The sequence below is a fragment of the Eulemur rufifrons genome, chromosome 19, assembly GCF_041146395.1.
Source record: "Eulemur rufifrons isolate Redbay chromosome 19, OSU_ERuf_1, whole genome shotgun sequence".
In the NCBI taxonomy this organism is placed as follows: Eukaryota; Metazoa; Chordata; class Mammalia; order Primates; family Lemuridae; genus Eulemur; species Eulemur rufifrons.
The window spans coordinates 52,360,726-52,373,144 of NC_091001.1; the positions used below are offsets into that span (position 1 = coordinate 52,360,726).

The 12,419-nt window shown below is 41.3% G+C and overlaps 1 protein-coding gene across 8 annotated transcripts in view; it reads right to left on the reverse strand.

Annotated features, from left to right (window-relative positions):
• CTNNA2 (catenin alpha 2) overlaps window positions 1-12,419 on the reverse strand; it is a 1,068,594-nt gene that overhangs the window by 176,574 nt on the left and 879,601 nt on the right. The gene's annotated exons all lie outside the window — the stretch shown is intronic.

A 12,419-nucleotide genomic window follows, 5' to 3' on the forward strand; every position in this document is an offset into this window, starting at 1 on the left:
AAATATATGGCCCTTCATATACACCATTATATTTTTTTTACTTTTGATGGAAACACAGATAAAGAAAAAGGGTTCTACCATTAAAGAAACAATAACCGCTGTGGTAAATGGCAATTGCCCTGGGCCTCAGGGTCAGGAAGCAGGAGGGAATTGTAGAGACTAAAGAGAACGGATCAGCCCAGGGGCAGCCGGGCCTGAGCTGGAGCGGAGTGTGGCTGGGCAGGAATGTGAGCCCAGGTGCTACAGAATACCTGTTTTCTTAAGGAGAAGAAAGGGATTCAAATGTTTATATTTAACAAGGTCTGCCTGGAAAGTATCCAGCCATTGTTAATATACTGAGAACAGTTTGCGAGACATCAATGTAACCTGGCAGCCAAGGAGAGTGGACTGGGATGCGCATGCGTGAACAATGACGTCTTCACTGTACTAGTCAGTGGGGCGCTAGACCATTGAGTGAGCATGTGTACTGTGTGGCCCTCGCATTCAAAATGACTGAGCGAGTAGAGCAACTAATCTGCATCAAATTTTGCATTAAGCTTGAACAATCCTCTGTGGAAACTGATATTCAGATGATTCGGAAGGCTTTCGGGGACGATGCAGTGAGTGCAGCGCAAATAAAAGTGTGGCACAAACACTTCAAAGATGGTTGAGAATCTGCTGAAGGTGATCCACTTTCTGGAAGGCCTGCAACAAGCAAAACACTTGAGGATGTTGAGTGTATACAGGTTAGGGTTAAGAAATTCTGGGAGAACTGTGTGAAGTCCCAAGTTGCTTACTTTGAAGGGGACTGAGGTGTCATTGTACTACATACAATGTTTCTTGCATCTTGTATCTTCTTCAATAAATGTCTCTCTTTTTCATAGCTCAAAATTTACAAAATTCTACATTGGCCAGAAACCGCACAAAAACAACAACTGAAATCCACATGTGTGAGCAGCCAGTCAGGGACTTCCAGGCTAGAAAAATTAAAGGTCCTTCACTGCAGCATCAGACCTATTATCTAGAAACACTTTTGATCACTTAGGAGTTGCAAAAACCCATGGTCATGACTTTGAACATTTTTCTGTTGTTGGGGACCAAAACTGGAAATTGAGAAGGTTTAGTAAAAGTGCAAATTGACTGCTGAGTAACCTTGGGCATGCCTGAGCCTGGCATTGACTTTCAGAAATAATCATCTAACTAACACATTTTATATCGAAACCTCTATAGCCCTGATACTACCTCCTCGATTTATTTTGCTTTGTTTTGTTTTGTTTTTTTTCAGCCATGCAATTTTCTGGGATTTTTCTTTCTCCTTGATTTCTTATAACTGATTTCATCTCCTAAATGTGGAAAAATAACCCCCCCCACCACCCAAAACATAATCCTTTATCCTTATAAAGCTATATCCTTTTTATAAAGTAAAGCTAAGTAAGCTTTCACTGGTGAGATGTGTTCCAGTGAGTATGCCATACTTTCAACTCAGCTTGGATTCATTAAGTGCCCATATTTTATAAAACATATTACAAAGATCACGTATCTTCATTTTAGGAAAATTAGAATACACAGGTAAAGATAAAGGAGAAACTAGAAATCATCCATTATCTAAGCACCAAAGACAATCAACATTTTAGAGAACAACCTTCCATACATATTTGTTTTCTTACAAATATCAGCTTTTACTGTGTATTCTGTTTGGGAACTCACCCAGCAATGTGCCGGCAGCTGGGGACACCACAACCTGACCTCTGGTCTTTTGTCCCTCTGTTCCCACCACTTGGAATGAAAGCTGAGGAGTCTGAGGCCTGAGGAATCTGGGGTCCGTATTACCATCCACACTGAATGCCCCCACTCTCAGCAGCACTGGCCTTCTCCAGCATTCGGATAAGGACTTATGTGCTTCCTACCTTTAGTTGGTCTCAAGTAGTACTGAGTCCTTAGATCCTATCTACTTAAGCTGCAAGTGGAAGTTGTATATATTGATTTTTTGGTGCTTGTGTGATGCCTTTAAGGGGTCCAACAGAAGAGTGGGCACAGTAGGAGCTTCCTACATTGTACCGACATACTGAACTAGAAATACTTTTGATCACTTAGGAGTTTCAAGCACCCATGTCGTGACTTTGAACATTTTTCTGTTATTGGGGGCCAAAAATGGAAATTGAGAAGGTTTAGTAAAAGCTTCTGAACAGGAAGATGGGATGGGGTGAGTCAGACCTCATCCTGTCCTAGCTTGATGCCATGTGTGATGGCAATAACTGGAGGCTTGTTCATTAAAAATAAGTGAATAAATAAACCAGTGATATTCTGTCTCAGCAGGAGAATGTGTCAGCCAATCCCCTTCCCACTTAGCCCACAATCCTTGTTTCATTCTGGCTTATGGTTGACTAGAATTGCCTCAGCTCTACCCCCAGCCCCCACTGCCCACCTTAGATTAAGAACAAGGTGGCTTCTCAGGCCACAGCCTCCTCTAGGGCACCCTACCCCAGAGCCAGCTCCTTCCTCTTCCACGAGCAGAATCCATCCCCATTAATGGACATGAAAATCTGGTACCTAATGGACCCAAAGTTTATTTCATTGAATCGAAACATAAACTAAAGTTGTGGAAAACCATCTTTTCTTTCAGGGCATTGAGTACTGAGAGGTTGATTCCCTGGATCTAGCCCATGGAGGTAGGGATCTCCTCTTCCCACTAGAATTGCTTCAGGGGGCATGAGATTCAGCCGGAGGGATGTGGCCTCCTTCTCCACGGTTTCCCTCCAAGTCAGCCTCCTCTGTGGGGAGTCTGACTATAAGAGAACCCTATTCCCCCATCAGCCATGGCGAGAAGGATGCAGTCCCTGAAGTGCAGCACTTTTGGTGCCACAGCAGCCACCAAGATCATCATCATAATTCCATCCCTTGCTGCTCATGGCCACTCTCTCTCCTTTCATTTACCTCCCCTCACACCACACCCTTATCTGCAGATGCCTTCTTAGGCTAGAAAACTTGAAGGCCCTTTACTCTAGATTTCCAGTTCTGAGTATTTTCCAACCACCTTTATGCATTTTTAATAAACTTGAGGAGAACCTCCCCCCAAAAATACTCTACTCTCAACTTACCCTCTCCTGCTTGTCCATTCATTATAGAAGATCAAAGTAAATAAACAATCAACATTTTAAAACCTCTCATAGTCCAGCAATGTAATAACTGGCTACTATGAGGCTATAGCACATGGTTCTCCCCATGAGATAAACTGCAAAACAGGCAAACTTTGTTTTGATACCACTGTCCTCAGCAGTGATTGTTGCATATTGGTTCTTTTCTCAATCCCTCCCCCGTGGCCTCTGCATCTAAGCAGACTGAGTCTCCCCAGGTATTCTAAAAGTAGGGACAAAGACTTCCTCACCTCTGGATCCACAGCTCCTAAAGTGGGGCTTGAGACATACACGGTGTTTAATAACCATGTGTGGGATGAATGAATAAAGGGAGTAGCAAAGGAGTAGAGCTATTCATCACAGAGGTAAGGATTCCAGACTTTCAGACTTAGCAAGCTTTTCCTCATGAAAAGTAAGATGTCTTGGGGTGGAAGCACCCTGGCTTTCTCATGGATAATAATAATCACCATCATCTCTTGCCTGAATTCTTACAAAGACCTTCCTAATTGGTCCTCCTGCTTCCATTCGTCCAGACATTTTTCACACTGGTATCAGAATGATCTTTTAAAAACATAAATCATATTATGCCTAAGACCCCCATGGTTTCCAATGGCAATTGAGATAAAATGCAAACCCTTCATCATGGGCTGCTTGCAAGGGGCTTTGTGATGTGGCTGTGCCCATCACTCCCAGTTCTTTCCTGCCCCACTGCCTTTCCATTGTTGTCTCCTGGGCTGGAACCCTCCCTGCACCCCAATCTTGCAAGGGTGGCTCCTGCCCTCCCTTCAGGGCTCTGCTTAAATGTCACTTGCTCAAGGAGACCCAACTTGAATAGCTCATCTCAAACTAATTCCTCTCCCTTCTTTTCTCTGTCTCTGTACCCGATATGCTTGTTTCATGATTTGATCACAATTAGAAAGTAGTTATTAATGTGTCTGCTTACTCCTATGTCTTGTATATTTTCTCTATGCCCTAGATTTCCTGCAGTAAGGAGTGCAGTTGCCTCCAGTGTCCAACACAGACCCTGGCACAGAATAAGTACTCGATGAATGTCTGGCAAATGAATGAAGCAACAGTGACAACTGCCCTTCTCCTTAGCCTTAATGGCAAGTACAGTCCGGTCAGCTGTAACATGGAGCAAGACCCTGGGCAGGAGGGGAGTTGAGAACAACAGGCACTGAAGTTTCCCCCAGGCCTACCCATAACATTTTTGGGACCTGGAACAAGACTTCAAATTTGGAATTCACATTTGGACTTTTCTGACACCTGGGAATTCTGTGCCAGAATGTGAAGGTAGGGGACAGCTGACCCGTGGCCCCCAAATCCTGGTCTGGCCCTTCTCTCTCCTTTCCATACCCAGCTCTGTCTTGCCATATAAGGGGGCTCCTCAAACCTCTCCCCGACAGCTGCCCCTTGACCACCCCTTTCCCAGGCGATGTGCTCACTAGCAGCTCAATCTGCCCTCCTGAGAAACTACTAGGAAAGTGGTCTAAGAAGGCCCTAGAATCAGATGTGGACTATTTGTCAAGGATCTCTGGGTAGTCTAAATGGCAGGAAGTGTGGGCTTTGGATGGGCATGCTCCCGTGTCCCCAGCGACTTCTCTCCCTGTGGTTGGTGAGTACTGGAGGATGGCCAGAGCAGAATCCTCTAAATCTGTGGTCCCCAAGCCCAGGTCCACAGCCCAATACCAGGTCTGCAGCCTGTTAGGAATCGGACTGCACATCACCGCCTGAGTTCTGCCTACCCCTGGCCCCACTTGGTGGAAAAATTGTCTTCCGTGAAGCCCTGTGCCTGGTGCCAAAAAGGTTGGAGACCACTGCTCTAAATCACAGAGCTCAGGGGAGAAGCCATGTCTAAGGGTCATATTGCTGTAGTCTCTTTCTGAAAAGTAGTACCTTTCCAAGGTATGTTGACATGGCCATTGCCAAGGACATAATGATAATATATTTTGGAGCCAAAACTAAGACACTGAGGTAGGTAGAGAAGTTAGTGAAAGGATGATGTCCCTTTGGCTTAGAGGCTCCCCACCAAACCAATGTCACAGGCCCCTTGCTCACCTCCTACTTCCTCACTACCCCATAGCTACCCCTGGCCTAGACTTACACCCCATGATGTACCAGCACGTCTGTGCCCATGCTCACATCCAACAAGCAGACATACTGACTCTGCAATGAAACCTAGGCCCTGCCCCTGAAGGGAAATCTCAGGGGCACCTAGAAGGCGGCACCTCCTTATAGGAAGCCAAATTCCTATTAGTCTGGGGCTTGTCAGTTTTTCATTGTTCACCAGGAAAGCTACTAGTGTTGACACTCCAGAAGCTGCTGTTTCCAGATGATATTTTTTCAACTGGCGGATTAGTGTCAGATATCGCCAACCAAATGCAGTGAACTCTCTAATATCTGAGCTGACTTTTTTCCCAGCTGGAAAAGTCTGTCTATCTTTCAAGCAAATGATATTCAGCAGTCTCTGACCTGCCAGAAACATGACTTTCCATCAGTCACACCGCGAGACACAAGTCTATTTATCAAACAATTATCAATTACTTGTAGGTTCTGGCTGTTCAGGCACATAATGAACACCTTGGATATTTTTCCCACAACGTTCCTAAGACAGAATATATGTCAGTGCAGTCTCAAGAGGTTAGCAAAATGATCAAAACCCCAAAGACTAAAGAAAGGAAAGAGGGAAAGGACTTCCTCCGTGGTAGATTGAGGGGGAGAACCAAAACCCCATGCCACTATAGGACCCCTTTCAGCAGTCCCACCTCCACCATGAAAATAGTAAGTGTGCCTGATCTCACCTGCACCCTTAACACCTTTGTCCTGCCTTCAGACACCTGCTTGAGAATGCAAGTTACTGAATGGCAAAGCTGAAAAATTCAGCTTTCATTTTGTTTAATTCCTGTGTTTTTTGGATGATAAAAGAGGCTAAGAAAGAAGAAGGCATATTTCCATGGGCAAAATTCATCATCATAATCATCATCATTCTCCATCATGATTAAAGCTGCTAATTTTTAACTAATCACTACCGATCAGGCTCTGTGCTAAACACTTGATACTCATCATCTCAATGTGATATTGAACTCTGAGTCTACAGAGATGGGTTCTAGTCTTAAAAATAGCACATGATGGAGCACACTCCATCTCTATAGCCCGTGTTCAAGACTTTCAGTTACATAAGGCTATCTCCATGTCTAAACGTGTAAACAACCCTGCATTTAGCATGAGTTTGGTTGCTGTTGGTTTGTTTTCAAACAGGGTCCAAATTTTAGCACCCCGGGGGATACTAAATTTCATTTAGTTTATTTTACTTTATTTGCAAGACTTGGCCCCAGATGACTCTTGGCTTTTTCAAAATCCAAACCCGTCCTCAAAATATAAATATATGTCTATAGAGAATATTCAAAAGGATGGGCCATGGGCTCTTCCAACAATTCCTTACAAGGAGTTCCATGGACACCGGTAGCAAGGGAATAATGATTAGGAAGAGTGTAAATCCTTCCATGGGGAATCCAACATTTATTTGAATAAATACATTCTAGTATGTGTCATACTTCATCGGGGCTGCTATAATAAAATACCACAGAGTGGGTGATTTATAAAGAACAGAATTTTTTTGCTCACAATTTTGGAGACGAAGAAGTCCAGGTTCAAGAGGCTGGCAGATTCAGTGTCTGGTGAGGGTTCACTCTTGCTGCATCCTCATGTGGCATAAAGGGCACAGGCTCCCAGGCCCCTTTTTTAAAGGCACCAATCCCATTCACGAGAATCCTACCCTCACAACTCAATCACCTCCTAAAGGCCCCACATCACTAACACTATTGCCTTGAGGATTAGGTTTTAACATATGAATTTGGGGAGGACATAAACATTCTGACTATAGCAGTTTGTTTAAAAAAAAGAAAAGCCAAGTCAATATTGCACCGTAGTATTAATTTAGGTGTCAGGAAACTCTTGATTTCTTAGAAACGATGGATCTCAGGAGTGTCCTAGATCATTAAAAGGAAGGTTTTTTTATTATTATTATTTTAAACTAATTATGGACTCAGAGAAGTTGCAAAAATAATACAGAGAATTTTCCTGTACCCATCACTCAGCCTCCCCCAGTAGTGGCTCATGACAAACAGTACATTATTAAAAGCAGCAAATTGACATGGGTACAATGCAACCAGCTGGTGTAGAGATCTTACTTGATTTATCACCAGGTTTTGCATGCATTTTTTTTTCTTTTTTTCTTTTCTTTTTTTTCTTTTCATTTTATGTATATATGTATGCATATCTTTGTGTACGGAGAATGGAGATAGTTTTAAAGTGGGGAAGTGAATGGAGTGTTAAGTAAGGCTAAGTCTGAATCACAGCTCTACCACTTTCTTAATGTGGGACTTATAACCTCTTTGAGACTATTTATGTCTCCTTGTAAGATTTTCTATATGTTAGTATATTTGAAAGCATTACGACGTAATGAGTGAGTATGACATGCCTAGTCACAGGTGAAGCTCCTTGGTTAAACTAATGTTTTATGACAGCTAGTCTATCCTATCCACTGGCTTGAAGATATATTAATAATTACATGTAGCTTACATGTAACTGGTACAGCCCATGAAAATCACTTACTTAAGAGATTTTTGCTGATTATTTTTAAGAAGAGAATAATGCAAGATATCAATTATACCACATGAAACCCTCGCCCTCTTATCTAAAATATTCCCTTCCTTAGGGAACCCCAAATTTATAATCTTATTTTTATTGAGTTCCTTGATAGAAATCCTGCTGGAATCTAAGCAAGACAGCATCAAATACAAATAACATCCTGGCGGAACTCACTGACAAATGCTACGGGAACTGTGAGTACTTTTCAAGTATCAGTCAAATGCACTTTTTCCATGTGTATCTGAACATTGCAAATCAAAGTAAGATTTTTTTGAAAAACTATATGGACAAAACAAATAAAAAAGAAATGCTGACTTTGAAAAAGGTTTCTTCTTTTTGCAACAATATTGTGCACACCATTTTTTAATTAATGGTTTCTCCTAGTATGTTTTAAATTATTTGGTATGTTAAAGAAATCGACTTTTCCAGGTTATACCAGGAAAGTCATTAATTGTCCTGAACACATACATATGGTGCACATTTACTTATGTCCTTAGCATCACTCATTCATAAAATGAAGGAAGGAAATGAACAACTAAAATGACAGAATCTCTGTATTCCCAGTGCTGCTTGAGAAACAGCAGCATGATTTTGTTTCAGAACATCTCCCTTTTTCTCTGAGCATTTTATTTGGGTAGAAAGCTCTCTGTAAATCACCTCAGTAAAGACTAAATAACTGCCCCCAGCAGGATTCAGATTTCCATTACTTTATACGCTGGAACACCGATGAGTTTTCCAAATCAATATTGCAACAGAAATGTGGCAATTACAATATAAGGTACAGAGGAAGAACACATAAGTTGCTTTCTTATTCTATTTCTGGAGGAAAAGGGCATGTAGGAGCAACAAATGAAAAAAAAACACAAATGGAAGCAAAAGAGCTGCAGATAACTTGTGGCCCCACATGCCAACGACTGAAACACAACACTAAATAACCAACCACGTGAGACACATTATTATTTCGTATTAGAGGATGCTTGCTTCATTTTTAGATTAAAAAAATAAAAATCATCACGCCATATTGGAACAGAATATAAAATTCAGAAAAACATTAGTGAAGGCTTAGGCTTATTAAACAAATAAATGGACTGCTCGTTCTAACTGCATCATAAAATGAAAATTAAATTATAAAAATGAAATTCCGTGGTTTAACATCTTTTCTAATCCCCTATTTAAAAGAAATAAAGAAGAAGTTAGGAAAAAAGGGAGGGAGAGCTAAAGGGGGGGGGGAAGTGATTTCCTTTTTTTTTTTTTCTTCCCAGAACTGGCCTTGTTGGGTTCCTTTGACTTCTAAATACATCAGCCACTCAGAAAGCTTTATGGTAGTCTGAAGGAAGTGGACAATCCTCTCTGTTGGCCTTCTTCCAGCCTTTCAAGGTACCCAAAGATACACTAGTTCCTGACAACATATATCAAATTTCTTTGGGCTGCAGTAATTTATGTCTTTGTTACCCAGTACCCCATCTATAATGGTTCTATAATTTACTAAAATGGTAGGAGGAAAGTATAGCAATGAATACTGACTACATAGTCATTAAATCTGGACAATGCAATGAATGTTATTATAATTTATAATTCTGGGAATTATTTAAGAGTGCATATGTGTTAAGACCATACCCCTCAACCACAAAATACATGTATTTATTTAACATTCATAAGGCCTATCATGTGTGTCACTGTGATTGGTGCTGAGGGCTGAAGAGATTAATTCATCCAACCCATACTTATTGAGAGCCTATTTGATTGTAACACCAGGGTTCAATAGTGAACAAGTCATAGCAAGGTTCCTTATCAGAGAGTGTGAATAACTCAAAATCCCTACTTTTTAGTAGCTCTCATCCCAGTGGAGCAGGATAGTTGGAGATGTAGACCTTTTGAAAAATAATTAAAATGCAGTGAAATGAGTATTTGTGAGGGTCTATGCCATGGATGTAGGAAAAAATTCAGAGTAGCTTAGAGCAAAGACTCTGGAACCAGAATGTTTGAGTGCCAACACCATTTCTGCCACTTACTGGCCAGTTGAACAATGGCTAAGTTAATTAAGTTCTCTGTCTCTCAGTTTCTTCATCTTTGATGTGGGATTTGTACTAGCACTTTCCTCACGTGATTAAGTGAACTAATGTTTTTAAAGTCCTTAAAACAGTATCTGGAACACAGGAAGCACTATGTGTTTGTTACATAAATAAGATCTTTTACTAAGGTGACATAGGAGTATTATACATGGTAGGGCAGACATGCAAGTGTGGAGGAGACATTAGAGAAAGAGGAAAAAACTTATAAAGCAAAAATTTCTAGCTACTATTGGTATTTCAGCCATCATTACAGACACTATTAGGACAGCACCTCCTGGCACTACTCATTCTACTTATTTATAAGTCCAGATCTGTTTGTTTCTTGTTCCCTTTTTACTGTGAGAAAACTGAAGCACAGAAAATTTGTAGAAAAGATTCAACCATCAGGGCAAGAGAAAGAGAATGTCTTAAAACATCTGACCACAGCTCAAATTTCTCCATTCCATTCCTTGAATCAATTTTAATTCCACATCTGATACTTCATGGAAAACCTGGTGCCATGATGAAAAGCTCAAGAACCTGGAACTTCTTTAGAATTTATATCATTGACTAAACACATTCTTAGATCCCCACTATGGTAAAGAGGGTTCTTTCTGATGGTTCATGTAGGAAAGACAGACCTTCCTTCTCATGGTTCAGGCTGGAGATGTTGGGATAAGATCAATAAGAATCCTGAGAGGGCTACAGAGACGACTGAAGGCCGGCATAGAGAAGGCACCAATGTCAGGTCAAGGACAGAACCACAAGAGTAGGCATTTTGGTGTAGGAAGACAGAAAAATACAAAAGGAGGTTCATGGAGTGAAGATGCAGGGGGAGAAAAGAGAAGAATGTGGACATAGAGAAGAAATGGGAGAATAGGTCTTGATCCCTGAACACCCCCCGCCCCCACCCAAGTCCACGAGCTACAAGTCCCTAAACGTATGACTCAGTGGACAGTGGAAAGAACAATGAATTCTAGCTCCTCCCCGTTTAGCACTGCATGTTGGGGCAAGTCTTTTATTCTTTAGGCAAAGTGCCTAGAAAATATATACTGGATAAATGTTTATTTTCTTGCTTCTTTCTCAGCTTGGTTCATTGACTGTAAAATAGGAATATAAAGATCTACTTCACAGGACTACTAATGTAAGCAAATTCAATACTATTGGAAATGCTTCATCACAAACTTCATAGAGTGGAATCAGAACTCATTTCTCTTGTCACCTTGAGTCCTGAGCACCCACCTGTTGTTGTGAAAGCAGCCTCAACATCAAAACCCCTGGAAGTCTACGAAAGTTGGTCCTGATAACTTCATATAGGATGAGAAAAAAAGAAATAAAATTAAACCAGAGCCTAAAGGCTTTCTCCCTGTACTCTGTAACCCGTAAAGGAGATATACAACTCCCACCTCAACTAATCTAGGCATTTAAATCACTTGAAAAATTACTGACAATACCTCAAAATACACAAAGCACTATAATAACAAACAAAGGAAGTCAGACCTGGTGCTGCTGACTATTAAATAGGTTGTTTTATTTTTATTTTCCTCTGCTCAGATGTCTGTGTTACTGAATAAAGAAGTGGGGGAAACATGGACTTAAAAAGAACAGAAGACCGGCCAGGCGCGGTGGCTCACGCCTGTAATCCTAGCACTCTGGGAGGCCGAGGCGGGTGGATCACTCGAAGTCAGAAGTTCGAGACCAGCCTGAACAAGAATGAGACCCCGTCTCTACTAAAAAATAGAAAGAAATTATATGGGCAACTAAAATATATATATACAAAAAATTAGCTGGGCATGGTGGCACATGCCTGTAGTCCCAGCTACTCGGGAGGCTGAGGCAGGAGGTTTGCTTGAGCCCAGGAGTTTGAGGTTGCTGTGAGCTAGGCTAACGCCATGGCACTCACTCTAGCCCGGGCAACAAAGCGAGACTCTGTCTCAAAAAAAAAAACAAAAACAAAAAAAGAAATAAAAAGAACAGAAGATAATGGAATGGTTAAGGGGATCGTAAGAGAGGTGACAAATTGAGCAGGGGATTTGTCAGAGGGTGCTTAGCAAGCGGCAATATGAAAAGGTTTGGGGGAGAAAGGTCAGAGATGGAGGCATAACCAGTCCAGGAAACATTGTATCACAGCGCCAACTTGCAGGAAGCTGGGTGAAAGATAAGAAGCTGAGAGGGTCTGGAACAGGAGCAGTAGGATTTGGAATAATTAGTGTGCTTGCTAAGTGGGAACGAAAAATAGAATAATGATTTCGGAGCAGAGGTCAAACACTTCACTAGAAAATAAGCTATACAAGATCAAAGGGAAGCCAGGATGGAGAGGGTAGGATGGGGAATTCTTAAAAAGTAGAATTGGGAATCCATGACAAGAAAGGAAAATGAATATAGAAGAGACACCGTTGAGCATGAAGTCCCAAGAATGCATGTACTCTAATTCCTGGAAGCTTGCCACTCGCGTCTAGGTGTCTTTTCATCTTTTCAACCAGGAAAACTGCTCTTAAGATTAATAGTGACTCTTTAGGCTGAGAATTGATGACCCAGCAGCTCTTTATTCATCAAAAAAAAAAAAAAAAAAAAAAAAAGAGAGAAAAAAGAGAGAATGAGAGAG